Here is a 6,000-nt window from a genome sequence, read left to right on the forward strand (position 1 = left end):
CACCACTCAGTATGACACAATGTGCCCTCCTATGACATGAACTACAACGACCACCTTCACAGTCACTGTTCCTTTATCTCTAATGTGACTATTATTTGCCACTGTTCATCACACCCCCAACCGGCCCGGTCAGACACCGCCTACCAAGAGTCTGGGTCTGCCGAGGTTTCTTCCTAAAAGGGAGTTTTTCCTCGCCACTGTCGCAATAGCTACTACTAATGCTTGCTCTTGAGGGAAATACTGCAATTGTTGGGGCTTTGTAAATTATAGAGTGTCTAGACCTACTCTATCTGTAAAGTGTCTCGAGATAACTCGTGTTATGATTTGATACTATAAATAAAATTGAATTGAAATTGAATTGAATTGAATTGTTTAGGTAACCAAACTAGCAAACTCAGTATGTGTGTTTCTCTTGACAGGGATGGCCTCCAATCAACACCAGCTGCAACCTCCACAAAACAGATTGTTAATATTTTCCAATAAACATTCAAATCTTTTGTGCCTCATTTCATTTACCCGTAACATAATGAGCTACAGTGTACTAATGCTGCAAAATATTAGTGATGAAGAGGACCTTCATTACAGATACATACACAGTTAGGGATGTGTATGTATGGTTGTGTGTTTGTCTGTGTTTTATAGTTATGTCTACATGTACAAGTTTTGTGCTAGGGAGAGCTCCGATGCGGTCTGGGTATTCGATGAACAGGAAGATAATTACTGTTTGAAACAATGATGAAGCATTCTAAAATGCCAAGAAAAGGTCTGAACATAGCTCACATTAACATATGTAGCATCAGAAACAAATTAATTGAAATCTCTGAAATATTAATGCTTAAATAATTGCACATTTTAGCTGTGTCTGAAACACATCTGGACTCAACATTTGAGGATGCATCTTTGAATATACAGGGATACTGCCTCGTAAGGGGGGATAGAAATGCATTTGGTGGAGTTGCATTTTTTTATTCAGTATCACATACCAATTAAACTTAGAAATGATTTAATGCCAAGGGAGGTGGAGGCATTGTGGCAGCAAATACAACTGCCACATTTGAAGCCCATGCTGATTGGCTGTTGTTATAGACCACCAAGTGCAAATAGTGAATATCTAGATAAAATATGTGAAATGCTAGAACATGGGTGTGATGGCAGTTATGAAATCTGTTTCATGGGGGATATGAATATAGATTGGAATGCATTAAGTTTTTCAATGAAAAAAGGCTTCAGAATGTTACAGATTTGTGTGGTTTGTCACAGGTAATTAACAAACCAAAGAGAATATTTACTAAGAGTGACAACACAATTACTTCCACGTGTATTGATCATATTTTCACTAATGCAGTGGAGCTATGCTCAAAGGCATTATCTATAATGACTGGCTGTAGTGATCATCATTTAAGTGCCGAAGCCTGGACCCAAAGTAATACAAAAGAGATCATACAAATTGGTTGATCAGGACAGATTTAGAAATTATGTAAAAGAAATATGTTGGTCAGATGTATTACTGAAAACAAATCCTGATGAGGCACTGAAAAATGTTCATTGTTATGCCTATCGTTGAAAAGCATGCTCCAGTGAAGAAGTTTATGGTCAGAAGCGTCAGTTAACACTTTTAGGAAATGGAATTATTTTAGCAAATTTCCAATCTTGAGGACATAGACATTCACTTAAACTTTGATTTATAATATGACAGATAATGGGGGCAATTAAGTCTGCAACTAATTTAAGTAGATTACCGTCAAGGCCATCCACACCTGGCGGTTTATCTTTTTATAACATATTTTCTACTTTGTTAATATTTACTCTTGCAAATTTGAAGTTACAATTTTTGCGTCTCATGATTTTCTCTTTTATTAATAAGTAAGATCATTCTCTATTTTTCTCATATGATTTCTTAAATCATTTATTTTATATATAAAAGTATTAAGGTGGTTTGCAATCTCCACTGGTTTGGTGAGGAAATTTCCCTAAAACTCCAAAAAAGATGGAGTTTGTTTATTGCTCTTTCCCATTAAGCTGTTCAGCGTATTCCATAATCTTTTACTATCATTTTTTATATCATTAATCCTGGATATATAATACATTTTCTTTTTCTATTTAAATTAGTTAGAAAGTTTCTTAGTTTATGGTAGGTTTGCCAGTCTGGTTGATAACCAGATCTTATTGCTGTTAATTTTGCTAAATCGCATTCTCAGGGTCAAATAGTCGTCCTATAAGTTTATTGCATGTGTTAAGTAAAATTATGGAGAGTATAGTATGTGAGCAGATGAAAGAATATTTTTCTTTGAATGATTTAACCACTGATTGCCAACATGCATATAGAAAGGGACACTCAACAGCTACCGCTCTAACTCATATGACTGATGACTGGATGAGAGATATTGAGCAAAAAAAACTAGTAGTTGCTATTATGCTTGATTTTACAGCAACGTTTGATCCTTGATCCTTGATCATCTATTGAAAAAACTTGAATGTTATGGTTTCTCTCAGTCAGCAATGTTATCCATCCATCCATCTTCGTCCGCTTATCCGGTGTCGGGTCGCGGGGGGAGCAGCTCCAGCAGGGGACCCCAAACTTCCCTTTCCCGAGCAACATTAACCAGCTCCGACTGGGGGATCCCGAGGCGTTCCCAGGCCAGGTTGGAGATATAATCCCTCCACCTAGTCCTGGGTCTTCCCCGAGGCCTCCTCCCAGCTGGACGTGCCTGGAACACCTCCCTAGGGAGGCGCCCAGGGGGCATCCTTACCAGATGCCCGAACCACCTCAACTGGCTCCTTTCGACGCAAAGTTATGGATGACGAGTTATTTGACAAACAGGCAACAACTAGTCTTTTTTTAATGGTAGCTATTCGGATGTTGAAGCAGTGAGTTGTTATACACTATTTTCACGAATGATTCATCACTTATTTTAAAAAAGGTCAGTATATTGATGTATGCAGATGATTCAACTATTTAAGTCTTCACCTACATTTCATGAGTGAAACACCAACCTATCAGCCTGACAAGCCAGACCCACATCAAGATGTTGGGTCTGGGAACTCACCATTGACAGGGCTCAATCCGAGGGGCAAGATAAACGGGTGTCTTTCAAATTCCCTCTACACGCAATAGGATAGCGCTACAACCAGGCAGAGCAACGAAGAAGGAAGAGAAGCTAGTTGATAGATTAAACGTTTGCTATATCGGGTCGGCAAAACTCCGAACACATCTTCCTTTTTTAAGAATGATTTCTGTACCTTTCTTTGTTCTTTTCTCAAAGAAAAGCTTAACTCCAAGTCTTCCAGAAGACCGCTGTTCCCAGCAGAAGCAGCCATAAGCCTGCCCACCCACTCTATACACGATGTGATTGGCCTGACCAGAATTTGTTTTTTCCGGCTCGCAAGCTAACGGAGAGTGCCTAGCCCCCCCCTTGGCTGCAAAATAAATTTGCTGCCACAAGGGTGCGTCTAGATTTCTAGGGTATCAACCTATCACAAGAGCTGCAATCAGTGGTTGAATGGGTAAAGAGGAATAACCTAGTTCTTAATGTTTCAAAGACAAAAAGCATGATGTTCGGTTCACAGTATACTCTTCATAATCAACCTGAGTTGAAAGTTAGTATAAATGATGTATCTGTTGAGCAGGTCCAACAGACCAAACTGCTAGGAGTTATTTTAGATAGCAAATTATCATGTACAAAACGTATAAATAACATGGTTTTTAAGATGGGAAGTGGTGTTTCTGTTGTAAAAAGATGTGCACCATATTTGTCACAAAGCTCAACCAAAGTAGTAGCTAAAGCTTTAATATTGTCTAATATTGACTATGGTTCAGTAGTATGCTCTAATGCAACACAAGAAAAAATAACTAAATTGCAAATGGTGCAAAATAGAGCCAAAACTTTAGCACTTAGGTGTGGATATAGAACAAATGTTACAATGCACAAATGTTTAAGTTGGTTATTTGTAAGAAATAGATTACTCTTTTCATTATGTGTTGTTTTTTATTAGGAATATTCTTGTAACAAAGAAACTATTATGTATAATAGTTTACCTTTCAGTTCAGATATACTGTACATGACTATGCGACTAGTCATGAAAAAAGAGGTAACTTTACTTTACCAAAGCAAAGACAATTAAAGCTGCAAGCAGCGATGAACAGACCCCCGCACCCCCGCCAAATGCACAGCCATGTCGACCAGCGTCTCGCCACTACGACAGTAGACATGGCCGTGCATTTGCGTGATAATCAAACAGTGCGCAGAGTGCGGGGCGATGGATACTATGTATTTTAACTTCTTAACCAACTTAACTACTTCCTGTTTCATGGCTAAAAGCACAAAAAGGTTTATTTATTTAACCAAATGAACCTCTGTATTGTTACTTTATTTATTATTTTTCCTTTGTTTTTTCTGTAATTTTTTTGTTCTTCTCCCTTTTCGTTCTCTTCCTTCCCCACCCAATCCCAATAACTCTTTAATTCCACTTAATTATTTTGTGTTACTGTCTGCTCTTTGTATCACTATGACACCTGTTTTGTTTCCCTTGTCATTGTTTGATGGTATTTGTTGACACGTTTGCTCTGTCTATATCACCAATAGAATTATTTGAAAATGAAAAGTCTGCCACACTGTTCGTAAATACGAACTAAACATGCATTATGTTGCTCTATATCAAGTGTGGACCAAACAATGTAAATTTCATGTAATTTAGATCTTTGTCAAATGAGGATAACTCATTATTGGCATGTGCATGAAGTCAGGAAAAAAAATCACAGTGAGAGAGTGGGCGTGTTCATGACGTTCTATCATGCTGCTGGTACCGAAAGTAAACAAACAACGAGGGTGAAGAAGAGTACCAACAATATAAATAAAATGCATAATTAACATGTGTATGTATGTACATATATGTATGTGTATACAAATGCACTTTTTTATATGCAAACTTATCCGTGCATACTAGTCAAATGTTTGTTTACCTTGTTCAACTTTGTTGTTTTTAGCCATGTGTGTTGTTGTGTATGTACACTGAGAGCAACAGAAAGCCAGAGGCAAATTCCCTGTACGTGTTCATATTTACTTGGCCATTCAAACTGACTCTGATTCTGAAACAGGCAGAGGAGCCAGTATTATCAGGCAGCTGCTATGTCTCTAGTCACTTGTTGGAGACGGAGTTGAACTATTACTGCCTGAGACACAGTTGCAATGTAGTGTCGTAATGTAGGTCACTGACCACAATGTGACCTATCTCAATTTACACAGCAAGCTGGGAAACAAACGTGAGTACTGAGAGCAACAAGTTAGTAGACTGCCAAATTGTCACTGGATCTTTCTCTCTCAGTGTGTGTGTGTGTGTGTGTGTGTGTGTGTGTGTGTGTGTGTGTGTGTGATAAGAGATCAAAGGAATGGAAAGAATCACGACCATAAATGACAGCAAAACACAATCAAGACAAAAACTAGTTCTCATCTACCAAAATCGATTTGATTTGATTTAGATTTTTTGTATTGAAATGAGATTACCTTAGATAAATCATGAACCATGTAATGAATTAGATTGTTTTTATTGCTTGACAGTCCTATTTTTAAACTTTTTTTGGCCGTTATGCGGTTTTTGAACACTAAATCTACTTGTGGTTGTTTTAAAATAAACATACATTGTAATCTAGAAAACCGATCATGGTGCGTCGAGCTCCTTGTTTTAACAAACATTTTGATTATGCATGTATTGCTAATAATATATATATATTATATATATACACACATTTTAGTTTGAATGCACTTATCACACAGATATTTAGATAGGCCTACTTTTTTAATCACTGGTTTTTGGAGTTTGTTGGGATATAGTTTGTATGCACTGTCAGCTCAGCTGTACTTCATGGAGGGGAGGGGTGAGTGAGTTTTTAAAAGGAGACAGAGGTAGAGTGGTATGCAGTATACAGAGCCTGTGTAACATAGTATCTTTAGACTCTACGTGGACCCCCCCCACCCCCGCACCCTCTGCCAAAAATATCTTCCC

Source organism: Perca flavescens, chromosome 2 (assembly GCF_004354835.1).
Source record: "Perca flavescens isolate YP-PL-M2 chromosome 2, PFLA_1.0, whole genome shotgun sequence".
Classification (NCBI taxonomy): domain Eukaryota; kingdom Metazoa; phylum Chordata; class Actinopteri; order Perciformes; family Percidae; genus Perca; species Perca flavescens.